The sequence below is a fragment of the Plectrocnemia conspersa genome, unplaced genomic scaffold, assembly GCF_051122295.1.
Source record: "Plectrocnemia conspersa isolate PC_06_02 unplaced genomic scaffold, ASM5112229v1 ptg000014l, whole genome shotgun sequence".
Taxonomy (NCBI): domain Eukaryota; kingdom Metazoa; phylum Arthropoda; class Insecta; order Trichoptera; family Polycentropodidae; genus Plectrocnemia; species Plectrocnemia conspersa.
Window position 1 is genome coordinate 25361718 of NW_028277178.1, and position 14170 is coordinate 25375887.

The following is a 14170-nucleotide window of genomic DNA, read 5'->3' on the forward strand; positions in this document are numbered from 1 at the left end:
TGTAAAGACGCAGTTTATGCATGCCCGCTTTATTCCTAATGTCTTCTCTAACAGTATACATTTTTTAATCCAGGTGTTTTAAGGTTCTGATTTTTTTGAATTAAGCTCAGTGTGTATTCTTCTTACACATCTTCATTATTGTATACCTTATATCTATATAAGCTTTAAAACTTACTGGCGAATTATTTATTTTAAAAAGCTAGTACAATTTTACAAAGCGACACTTTTTAAGTTATTTACGTTTACTTTTCACGTTTTCGTTCCATCACAGCTTTGCGATTAATGGTACGCCAAGGTAAAGAGTCAATTTTTTTATTTATAAAATTACTCATTTATAAGATGTAAATCTCATTAAAGAAACTTGGGAATGAATAGAAAAGAAATTAAATTATATAATAAATAAACTACTCTCCGAAGAAGAAATACCTGAAAATTTGAAAATGGCTATTATTGTACCTATACCTAAAATAAAAAATAGTAAAAAGTTTGAGAAAATGAGACCAATTAACATGTTGCCTTGTATAGAATAAGTGATGGAAGAAGTAGTAATTAAACAATTATAGGATTTTATTATTTCTCAAAATATCTTGATTCAGAGAAAAACATTGCACTAAGACTGCAATACAAGTAGTGATAAATGATTGGTAGTTGGCCAAGGATACTAACAAAATCATTGGAGCAGTTTTCTTGGCTTTCAAGAGAGCTTTCGAAACAATAGATAAAAGAATAATGTTGAAGAAATTAGAGAATATCTGTATAAGTGAAATAGTTTTAATATGGTTTAATAAATACTTAAATAAAATAAAACAAAAAGGTAAATAAATTATGCATATTCCAAAGAGAAATTTATATCTCACGGTGTACTACAGAGGTCTAAATTGGGACCATTGTTATTTATATTAAATAATTAATGATATAGTAAATAATATAAAAAAGTGTAAAATACATCTGTTTGCGGACGACACATTAATGTATTGCATAGGTGATAAGTTGTAGATAATTTAAATAATGAATTAAGTGTAATAGAAATATAGTTAAAAAATTATGTACTTAAATTTATTTAACTATTATAAAAATATGTTAGATAGTAATATCAAAATAGATATATTATAAAAATAGTTGATAATATAAAATATTTAAAAGTAATTGTAGATACAAAATTAAATTTAAGGAACATTGTAATTACATTTTAAAAAATAGGAATATTATCCAGATTGAACATTATGTTAAACATAAACACAAAAAAAATACAATAGTATCATATTGCCCCCATTTTACTTATTTTACTAAAACTAATCAAATTCAGCTTCCGATTGCAATAGATTTTTTTTATAGATTTTCAAGATAAACATGATTTAAAAATTCATTTATAATAAACAATTATTATAAATATTTGGCATATTAACTAAATGTGAATCTAATAATAAATTATACAAATATGGATTTTAGAAAAATATTTATTTATCAAGATTATTTTAAAATTGTACATTGACAACATGATTTAATAATACTAACATGTTTGTAGCAATCAGATTTTATATATGTATCTTATTTCAAAATACAGATTTTTAAATCACCCAATAATAAATAAGTCGGAAAATATCAATTGTATATATTAAGAAGTACATAATTCAATTTATAACAGCATTGAGAAATTATTATAAAACTACAATACCTCACACACAACAATCTTGATAAACCCACGAAGAACTATCATGACGATATATGTATTTTTTTATAATATTTGTATATATATATATATATATATATATATATATATATATATATATATATATATATATATATATATATATATATTTTCTTTTGTGTGGGTATATTTTTATTGATATATACCGTTGGTAATAATTCAATTATATGTGAGAAAAGGTATATTCACGCCGAGGAACTTACCCAATTTCATGGGATGGGATCGAAGAAAAGGATACGGCCTGAATGTCTATATTGTACGATTCGACCGTGAGATAACAATATCCTTTTGATTGACCTACATCTTCAATACGATATAAATTAGTTAATATATTTGCGAGTGTAAGGTAATAAATTAACATACAATGTTATTTTAACCCACTCATTCTGCTAATTCCTGATCGAGTTGTTAGCCTGAGAATAATTGCCAAAGAAACGATGTCATTTTGGTTGCAAAAATAACGTTAACACTAGATTTACCAGCTATTTAAATACACCTATTTCTTCCAAAGCCAGTCAAAATGACTGGTGTATAAAAAAAAAAAGAAAAAATGCTTATTGTAGCTTCCAGTCTTTATTAACTATTAAAAAATGAGAAAAAAGTTGAACAATATTAATTGTAATAAATAAATTGATTTCTTTACATTGTTAAATAACAAAACACTTAATTGTTTACAGTTTGCGATCACAATTTCTACATATGTAGATTTTGCTGTATGTACACTTTCCGCATACACTTTTTTTGCATGTATTGCAAATATTTGTAGTCTTATTGTTATTGCAATATCCTACTTGACACCACTTGCGTACAGAAACAGTGCCACTTGAAGTTGGTATATCAACTTCGTGTGGTTTTAGCCTTGAAGTCTGATACTCTGAAGCAAGTTCTTCTGCTAATCGAAACAGAAAGTCTTTTCGTGAGATATTTTCTCCTGTTATGTTTTTGTATATTATCCAGCTATTTATTCCGGCTAAATCTAAAATATTGAAAAACACTTGTAATGGCCACCTTCTGGAACCTGATTTCACCGTATATTTTCGTGCCATTTGATCTGTGATATCTACACCAAATTTAGTTCTATTATAAAACGATACAGTTTCAGGTAATTTCTTAGCAGCTTTATCAATTTTTATGTGTTTATGTTTTGTACTTAGTATAAGCACTTTTTTATTTGGTTTGCTCTTATAAACGGTAAGTGTGCATCCATTGGATTTGTATAACAACGTTGAGAAACGTGCCATGCTGTCTTTTTTCAGTTTGCAAGATATCGGCAGTTCCCTCTTGTTTGCGCGTATTGTTCCAAGCAACGAAGTATTTTTAGATCTTAATTTTAACGCTAAAGGAATACTTGTAAAAAAATTGTCAGTTGTTACAGTTCTACCCTTCATGGTATATGGTTCAAGAAGTTTCATTACGACAAATTCGCTTAGGGGGGTTGTTACACTTCGGGCCTCGTCTTTTCCTAAATACGGAAAACCATTTACCACATATTTTGTCTCTAAATCAGACGCCAGCCAAAATTTTATGCCAAATTTATGTGGTTTGTTTGGCATATACTGGGTAAATCTGCATCTGGCCTTCGTTGGAAAAAGTTGCTCATCCACGGTAATATAAGCTCCCGGTTTGAAGCAATTTTGACTATTTTCAATAAATTTGTCCCAAACTGCTGAGACTAAAGCGAATTTGTCTGTTTGCAAACGTTGACTCCTCTGATTTCTTTTGTCGAAACGAATGTATCGCAGAATCTCAGTAAAATCACGTCTACTCATAGCGCTGGAGAAAAATGATGGTCCCCACTTGTTGTTCCACAAATATTGAAGCCTCAAAGTATTTCCTTCGTATGCCCCACGTGCGTACAATATTGCAAGAAATCCCTTCAATTTTGCTTGCGTAATTGTCCAGTTTTTCCCCAAAACTCGAGAGGCTTCTAACTCTGTACAAATTCGTATATGTTCCAAAATATGGTTATCAATCAGTAATAGGAACGCACTACTTAGATTCCCACTTATAATGTTTCTTTTAGCATGTGCTGTTGGTCCGTGTACATCTTTGAAAACACACTGAATTGGTAATCTACCAGCAACACCTCCTTCTTCAATTCTTGTCCAAATAGTTCCGTCTGAAGCAATTTCAGTTTGCTGATTTGGTACGTTACTTTCACCTTCAGATTCAGAACTGGAAGGGAATCGCATGCATCGCCTCGTACGTTTGTTCGGAATATTTTCGCAATCACTGTCACTTGACTGATCTATATTGTCTTCATCAGGAATTTCCTCATCACTACTCTCGATAATAGCACTGTTATCACCATTGCCTTGTGGATCAATTTGTCTATCTAAAAATTCACCGTCGCTATCATATAATTCACTTTCTACATCTGAACATTCCAGAGGTATGCTGGTTGCATTTTCTAAGTATGTAGAAACTTTTATTCGTTTTGACATTTTCAGGGGCTGACGATCGCTATAAAAATAAGATGAAACTGAGACACTTTCTTCCTATTTAGGCTTCATACTGAAGAATATATTTTTGAATATTGTATGTTTCTTACCTGTGTAACTGTGCGGGTAAAGATAAATGATTACGATTGGAGATCGCTTGGAACTAAGATTTTATGGTGTGTTTTGAACGAAGCTCGAAACAAGACTGTTTGTGCCTCGTGCATTTATGAAGAAAGTGCTCGTAAAATCTTTTAAAAATGACGTAATTGCCCTAATTGGGTCAACGCCGATAAAGAAATGAACGAATGACACATGGGCGCTATATGTACTGCATCGGCTCCATGATTCTTTCGAAATCATACATTTTTTCATAGAAAGACGCACGCAGTCATTTTGACTGGTACTGGTATAAATGTCAATAACAAAAAATATATTTGTTACTAATATATATAAAGTAACATTAAGTTCATAAAATGTATTCTCTACTTATAGCTACAAAAGTCATAACATCATTTCGGAAAGCAATTGCTATATGTGGTAGAAATTTTGAATTGAAATTGCACGACCAGTCAAAATGACTGGTCTGGTAAATCTAGTGTTAAAGAAATATAGACTCAAGAAATCTATTATTCTTTATATAAAAATTATATAATATATTATAATGAAAAAAATATTTTGAAGGTGTCATATAATTTTTTTATTATCTCCGTTTCAACTTTATGGCGCTTAGACCCTACAAGAGCTTCACCTTTCGATAATAATACCGATAAATATGATACATCATAAAACAAACAGCAAGATAAAAATAGCTTATAATATTATTTGATAATCCAAAACAACATTTTTATAATATAATATTACTAGTTCTCGGAACACATCATATTATAACCGGATTATGTATATAAATGTCAAGACATCTAATTCCGAATACTTTATTATCATATGATACAAATTAAAATGTATAATAAAACTTTAACGATATAAAATTATTTTAATATATATTCATATACTTAAAATTAAACATAGCAATAATTATGTTCGAACCAGTTAACAAAATTCCCCTAGCGTGTCAGACAATATATATTTTGAGTTATAGCAGACCGCCAACGTCTCGTTTCCAGTTCTTGTGCTATATGTTAATTAAAATGCCTCATGATTGGAGTATCGGAGTCAAAAAAAGCATCAAAGAGGAACCCTGAAAGAAAGCGAAAATAGACACAGCTCATAAAATAAATCTTCTTGACGGCATAATTACTAGCTGCAACTCGAGAAACAGATGATATCCTCAAATACGCCCGGTTATCGTCGTTTTTATTTATTACCTTTTTCGTAGAAATATCTGACACTAGCCCCCTCAAAAAGTTGATTAAAAATAAATTAAAACAAATCGCCAAATAGCAAAACACAATCCATTGCAAAAAAATAATCAGCAGAATTCTTCTTCTGCACCACAAAAATAATAGAAATACCTTCGGTTTTAAATGCCTCGTATGTTATACATATGCTATAGATATATGTTTGTATATCCTATTTAATATAAAATACACATGGGCGATTTTATATCGAAGTTTCTGCCATTCTTTCCATTCGATAAAAGATAAATGACTTTTAGATTGATTGGATCGCCTATTGTGTTCAGAAAACCAACTCCTTTTACACCCAAACACAATAGGGCCCATGTAAATAAAGGGAATGAATTATTTAAAAACTAAAGACTGGCTGCTGTTGTGTTTTTGCTTATTTTTATTCTGCCTTCGCTCGCCCAAAAGCAAATATTTTCATACGAAATTATGTTGAATTGAAATAATTCACGCGCGCTTAAAGAAGAGGTAAAATAATTAAGAAATTTATTTATGAGTTCATAAATCATTTCAGCTGTGTTTTATAATGAAATAGTGTATAATATAACAAGAATAGAAGATAAATTGCTTTTAATATGAAGTCGTATTAAATTAAACGTATACGACTTTTGTGTAGAGGTAACCTCTGGTCACCTATCGCACATAACTTCGTTTCGTTGACGCGATCAGTGAGCACAAACATTTTTTTAGTCATCATTTCATAATTTTGTAGACACTAAGGTAACTCAAAATGTGCTTACAGAAACATTTATAAAAATATGAATATATATTTATATGAAACCTGTTATCTATGAGACATTTAAAATAAAACCAAATTTAATTTTCTTTTAATTACAAAATATTAGTCTTTGCTAATAATTATTTCAAAATATTTGTATCTAAAGCAAAAAAATACAACTAAAAAAAAGCCACAAGATTAAAATAAGAATAAAAAGTAGTTTTTCTAGACATTACAAGCGTTTAACGAGAGTGCTAAATGAAATGTCTATTATGTTACGCAATTGTGTTATATGATATTATTCTCTTGTGGGTTAGACCTTTTGTCAAAACGAGTTGTTATTTCCTTTTTTCTTCAAAAGTGTTGTTTTAGACTTTTAAGGTAATTAATACAATTAATTTAGTTGACCTTAACGTAAACTAGACAACTGGCGGACCCCCCTCATGTCGAATGAAAAAAAAGCTTATTTATACCAATAGCCGTACTTTCTTCGTACAACCCTTCTGATGAAGCAATATTGGCTATCATTGCGGCCACTTTCGATGATGATAAAATAGTAAATAAAACGTATATCGGTGATAAATGATAATGGCTTTTAAAAGCTTTGCCATTGTTAACTTCGTCACTCTTTAAAATCCTTGCGTTTTTAAGAAGCTTAATTTTAATTATAATTTCAGCAATACAATGATTAATTTGATACGTAGCTTAAGTATTAATAATATTGGGTATCAGAATTATTTTTAAAAAATCGATAAGTGATTTTTTATTTTGTACTAAACAAGGCTGATCAACAATAATAATAGTTAAAATGTAAATAAAATTTAGAGTGAATAAAATGTGGTAACCCTACAATTTTACGTCATCGCTAATAGCCCAAGTTGATGTGTCGACTTTCCCTGGTCGTAAAAATTTAAGAGGTCTCTGCTAAAAGCGCCGCGACCGTCAAGGGGCCGAAAGCGCCAACTTTGTTTACGGGCCCAAAGTTCGACGGGATAAACGCAAACAAATGTTTAAAGATTTACCCCCCACTTGCTACGGTGGTGGCGAGCTGCGACTCATAAACTTTGCACCCCCGAACAACCAAAAACACAATAAAACCCTAATTGCATTCCGAAAGCTCAGCGCCGATTTCATATTTGCACATTTTAGTGTTACTCGGGCTCGACGCCGAGCTTTGGCTCAAAATTTTATTTCAATTAACGAACTTAGCTCGAATTTTTGTGTTGCGCTCGTAAAATATTAATTTATGCAACCCGTAAACGAACTTATCCAAGGAAACCTTGTTTATTGCCAATTGGGCGCTTATCATGTAAATTATATATTTTTTAATGGAATCGCCTTTCAAAGTTTTCGATTCAAATATGGGTCTCCTATCTATATATCGTAACGACTTCTGTTTAAAAATAAAATATGAGTTTTAGGTGGTATGTATAGGAAAAAAAGGCTAAAAAATGTGTGCAAATGCTTGGGAATCTCGGCCTGGGTCCCTCCGACCCGCCTCCTAGGAATAAATAAATTCCTGAGTCTTTCGGCCTCCGCCCTTCGTCGTGGCCCTTCAATATTTCATCTTGTAGGCAAAATATTTTTTTACGAGCGCCTCGAAAGCTTGATAATTTTTTCATGAGAAACGTTGTCTATTTATTTTTGCCTCGGGCCGATGTTGATCTTCAAATAACTGCGAAATAATTTTAAAGTCTCTATACATAACATATTTCAATGTATATAAAAAAAGTCTATATATAACTCAAATATATTTTTGAAACTCACAAAACTAATTAAAATATATTTATTGCTTCCTAGGTTTACAGAGTATTGCTGTTTTTTTATGTTTAATAAAAAGTAAGGAAGCGCTTGAATAATATAATAGAAAAATATGTCCAAGAGCAATTTACGTCTTTAAAAAATAGGAGAGAGTGCTAATTTAGAACCAATAGCTTTTTTACTTCCAGTAAATCTTTAAGTGAAAGCGTTCTTGGGTGATCATCTGATTATTAAAAACTAGGTGCCAATTATACACAGATTAGGTCGAAGCAGTAACATTTTATTGAATAAATATAACAATTAGTTACATGTTTTTAACAAAAATAATACGATAGATCGGCGGACGAAGCGCCACTGGTCGTTGTCTTCTCGTCGTGGTCCACCAAAAAATATGTTACCCTCCGCCACCGGCACGTTAATGGTCGCTTATTTTTTGACCATAGAAAATAATTAGTTTCTTACACTTCTACAAAACAATTCATCGTGCTTTATTTATCGAATTATTTTGTTGTTCTTGCTTTTTAAAAGGCACTGTTGAAATAAATTAAGTAAAGCCAAATTAGATATTACCTAATTTTTTAAATATCATATTATAATATGTGTATTTGGACCATAAGCAATGCTATATTTCCTTCGTTTCCATTGAAAAATAAAAAATAAAATAACATGTGGAAAGTCTCTCATTGGATGCTGCCTTTCTTTAAATAATTAACATAAAGTTATATTATGTTTAACTAGACTTACATAATTCAAATAAAGGTTAGTTGGTAATACTTTTGTTAGTCCGCATTATTTTGTTTATATTAAATAAATTCATTTGTTAGTTTTTACACGCCTAAATCTACGTTTAGTTATAACATTGACTTTTATAAGATTACTTGACAGTATATTGGGGTGAGTTTTTTTACTTAACATATAATGGTTAGGCCCAAATCAATGAGCACCGGTCAACAACCTGAGAAATTTATTCTGGAACCTCTCAAAATATTGATAATAAATATAGAGGTCACACCCCAAATCTCTGCTCCATAAATTATATATTATCATTTTGTTTCTCAATGATATGCCTAAATTTGGTCCTATGAACCAGTCCCAGATATTTACATTTATTCCAAATATGTGTTTTCTATGTCAGTCTTCTGTCGAAATGAATTCCAAGATATTTGGCGGAGTTCCCTTGTGGTATCCATTTCCCGTTAAGGGATACCGGAAAACAAGTATCTTTGTTCAGCGTAAATGTAACATGGATTGATTTTCATTAGTGATTCGCAATTTAAAAAGCCAAGCTCGAACCTTTGAGAGATGATTTTGCAATATCTATAATGATATTTTTGGGTCAGTATCAGGCGTCATTATTGCAGTGCGTCCGAAAGTGTAGCAATTTTGGTTGAGTTTGCTTAAGGAAGATTTATTGTGTATAACAAACACAATATTTGGTCTAAGAACACTGCCCTGAAGTATACCCGATAGTATTTGATACAGTTTTGTGTTTTCTTTTTCGTTTTTAATAGGAAATATCTATCTTACCGGTAGGATTAGATTATTAGGAAGATGTTATATGGAACAGTCTCTTTTGTAAATAAATCGAGGCTGCACACTTTGTCAAAAATGTAGGTTATATCTGAGAATAGTTTAGACAGAAAGATACTTATTAGTCTGTAGGAGAGTATATCGTCTGGTTCTATCAATGATTTCAATAAAATTATCATTTGAACGACCTTCTATTGAGTTGAATGTGACAGTTAAAAATCTGATGACTTCTTTCATCACTTTGCTAGTTATTATTATTATATATGGTCCTATGGTGCCTAATTGGCATTCATATATTTTCTATTAGAATTTTAATTATTTTTTTGAGAATTTTTAAATTGTCTTTCCATCTAAAGTGGTGCATTAAGGGCTTTTTTAAACAAAAAACATAATCAAGCTTTTTACTAAAAAAAATTATATTCATATATCATTTAAATCAAATTTTAAGCAGCTTTTCCTATAAAAAAATTAAATAAAATTCATCATATTTTTTTCCTTACTTCATGTCAAATCTAAAGTTAAATACACAAATACAAATATACAACTGAAGACTAAATGTAAAATAAAATTGTAAAACATCATATATTTGAATAAAAGTAGTGATTTCCAAAGTTTTGTCCAATTCTTGTGTGACAAATCTTCTCGGTTACTTTTTTAGTGTTGGTGTTTATGGCTGAATAAAATCTAAAAAAATCACAGATCAATGAATTTTGAAGGATCAAAAAGTGGTAAAGGTAGCCCGACGAGTTTGGTGAATAAAAATGCCGGAACTGTATTGGTTTTGAATGAAGCTCTTATTGGGGTAATAATTAGATTCATTTGCGAAAACTCACATTCACGTTCACATGAAAAAATTGGAATAAAAATCAAAGCATTTATCAAACGCAATATTTTTTTAGGATGACTTTTCGCAAACGTGTTCGTGAAATACACGAGTCGTTTCTCTTTCGTTTATGGTAGTTTGATTGACATGTTTCTAAATTCCATCTCTCCAAATGTCAACAGAACATCTTCAGGCTTATATTTTTAGTTAAGTACGCGAGCTGAAATTGCAAACTCAACATTTTTTCTATCTAGCATTCTCTTTAAATTGACATTTTATTCAACGATGAATAAAATGCTTTCGTATCAATAGGAGGATCATTCTTTTAAAAAAAAATCGTTGTGTTGTGAAATGTGCAGCAGCTGCACACATTTATAATCAGGGACATTAATTTGGCCAGAAAAATTCATTTCATTTAATGAAATACTATGAATTTTAATGTAATGAAAATAAAAAATTAAAACGATCACTTACTGGCCATAATCCCCCCTCTCCCTTGAAAAATCAGAAATGACGTCCCTAATTCTAAACCAGAAACTCCTTGGTAAATCTAAAAAAACACTATTATGAAAATATAGGATTTTTAGAAAATATTTTATGTCACTTAAATGAAATCATATCGAAACACATTTTCACCAGTAGATATATATTTTTACCAGTAAAAATATAATTTTTCTGGTAGGTGCCAGAAAAATTATATGATTTCAACTCCTCCATAAGTAGTAATATATATTTACATACTTATCTATATTTGTTTTTCATGCGATGTATAAATACTTATATTTTTCAGTGAAGTCCGAACACATATTTACAAAAAATATATTTACTATCGAAAATATAATTTAACTGATAGTGTAATAATATGCTGTTCTAGAATGTCTCTGAAACTCAGTTTGACAGTTGCGAAACGTAAATTTTCAAGCCCAACCCTACACGAATTAGCCAAACCCAACTTAACCTAATGAAACCTAATAATAGTTCTAAAACATATTACAATTTTAGAACTTTCATTAGGTCAAATCTAAAATACAAACTTAGCCAAATAATCGAAAAAAGAAGTACAGACAGACTTCGCATCTCGCATATTGCTCCATAGTTTGTCTGCACTTCGATATTACACTATGTTTTAAAAATATGATAGCTATCCTTACCGATATTACTAAGGACTTCTTATATGAGAGTATTGATCAAATTGTATTCAAACCGAATTTTGGTTAATAGAAGGCCGCAAAAACAATTATCCCTTCTCAGAAGTCAAAAATCCACGTCAAAAGCAATAAAATCGTGCCGTCGCCGTCATGATTTTATTGCTTTTGACATGGATTTTTTACTTCTGAGAAGAGATAATTATTTTTTGCGCTCTCCTATTGGTCAAAATTTGGTTTAGATGTGCTTTATTCTAAACAATAATGGCATTTGCTATATAAAAAGACATGCGTTTAAAGACACTTTGGCGTTACGTTGATAAAATAAATTTAACACTTTCGATACAGCAACGAACTGATTTTTTTTTGCTAATGGTGATTATTCATCAGTTATTAATGAAATTTTTCTCATCATCACTTATATTATTCACAATGAAGAATACTAGCTATTTCAATCCCATTCAGTTCTTGCAGATAAATTTCACTTTTAAGTATAAAATGCTTGATTTTTATTTGCTACTAATAATTTTCAACGCCGCATTGTGTGCGGCAGATTTTCTGGGATCGAATTTTTTTTAAGTGAGCTAAATTGTAGCTTCTTATTTTTTTTAGGATACGTGATTTCATTGTTGGTCTATGCTTTAGCAATGTTCATTCCTATCTTCGTTTCAGTTCCAAAAGTTCCTACATTTCTGCAAGATGTGCAGCAGCCAAGTTTTATTTATTCAACCATTCATTTTTTAAGCAAAAATTGCTTTTTTTATCTAATGATGAAAAAAATTTGACCAATTATTTTGAGTTCGGCTTGCTCATCAAGATTAGCTTGAGAAGATTTAGAATCATCAACTAGCAACAATATCTTCATATTTTTCTGTTATTGTTTTAGACTCTTTTTAGTGGAATTGGCGGTTGAGAATTAGCCGAAATTTTCTTTCATTTTTAAACTTGGGGTTAAGCTTTTATACTCAAAAAGAAATAAAATGAAAATTTACGTCATATTTACGTAACAATAAGGAAATAAAACATAGGTAAGCACAGTAACAATTGTTTTTCAAACAGTAAAAATATCGTAAAAATGTTTCGGACGCCGTTCCACCGCAATACATGCCAAAAAAATCGTAAATTTTATTGTCACTATTTTGATCATTTTCACAAATATCTTCTTTGAAATAATTTAAATGTATTTTGATAGTGATCGTCGAAAGCTTAAGCTTTTTCTATATGGTCTCTAACCCATTTACTGTTATTAAGTCTGATTGGGGAAGAGAATTTAAATACAGATCAAAAAATGTACATACTTGATAAAATCACATTGTCAATAGAAAAATAAAATTCACAATGTCAAAACTTTTTTCTAGCAACCAAATAATAATAAAAGATTTTATAATAATTAAATAGGAGATGTATAAGCTGAATAATTTACTTAGTTATTATACTTAAGATACTTTTTAACAGTTCTATTTAATTAATTGCTAAGAGAAGTTAGGTCATTTCTCTACATAGATAAATAAATCATTTAAAAACTTATGTATAATAAATTAAGATAATAATATCGACTAAGTAAAACATATTTTAAAACCATATATACAAACTATTTTAAACCCATATTGATGTGTTTAATGTTTTTAACGGTTTTTGGTAAACGAGCCACCGATTGATAAAATTATATCTTACCAGCATTCTTACATATGAGCTGGCATTTTTCCGATTATTAAAAGATCCATTCGTTTTGTCCGAGACAGTCCAGTTATTTTTAGAACGCACACACATATTATCTTTCTGATTGCTCTAATGCGTACGTTGTTAAAATTAGTAACGTAATACCATACACTTTTTTCTACTTTTATCTCCTCTGCGACAAAAGACATTCACGTCACAGCTGAGATTTATGGTAAACATTAACTTTATAGTATCGGTATAAAAATAAAATACTGTATTACTTATGCCCACGCGCGTCTTACTTTTATAAAATCATTAGCGTCCGCGCGTTAATTGTGAATTATTATTCGATCATTTTTTCATCTGACGTATTTACATTGATGTAATTGGATGTGTTTGTGTGTCTGTTTTTTGTTCATTGTTGATAATCGAAAAAATTAAACGGGATTCGAACGAGAGTTATCTGTTATAATAGACTATTAATCATTACACCTTTTTCGTTGGCGACCCACTAACAAACGACTGGATACTCGATCAAAAGTATCCGAGCAAGCTGTCCGAACAATTTATTATGGAATTGTGATTTATTGCTATTTTAAACCATAAAATAAACAATTTAATAAAATAAAATATTTTTTAGCATTTAAGAAATACGTTTTGAACGTTAATAATATTTTTTACAATTATTTAATAATATTTAAAAAAAATGGACTTTTAAGGTTTTTTAGAACAATGAGTCGTTATTTATGTAATGTATTTTATTATATTTAAATAATATTTCTTATTAGGTAGAAATCACGTTTATGATAATTGTTTATCCATGCTTTCAACGGGCTCAAAAAGATATCAAATAAAAAACACAATCTTTAATAAAATGTTAACAATCACCGAGCAAATGGACTTTCGTTCCATCACTTAACCAAAACATCTACATCTATATTTCAAAAAATAAATCATCCATCATTAACAACAACAAAAAACGAGAGGCAAAACTGTATACTCACCTTCATCACACGATACTTCC

The 14170-nt window shown here is 29.9% G+C and overlaps 1 long non-coding RNA gene across 1 annotated transcript; it reads right to left on the reverse strand.

Moving 5' to 3' along the window:
• Nucleotides 1-2259: 2259 nt before the first annotated feature.
• Nucleotides 2260-4745, reverse strand: LOC148226600 (uncharacterized). The gene is made up of 2 exons (XR_015812346.1): nucleotides 4260-4745; nucleotides 2260-4171 (listed from the first exon to the last, which is right to left on the reverse strand). It is a non-coding gene; the product is annotated as an uncharacterized LOC148226600 (long non-coding RNA).
• Between the last annotated feature and the right edge of the window lie 9425 nt (nucleotides 4746-14170).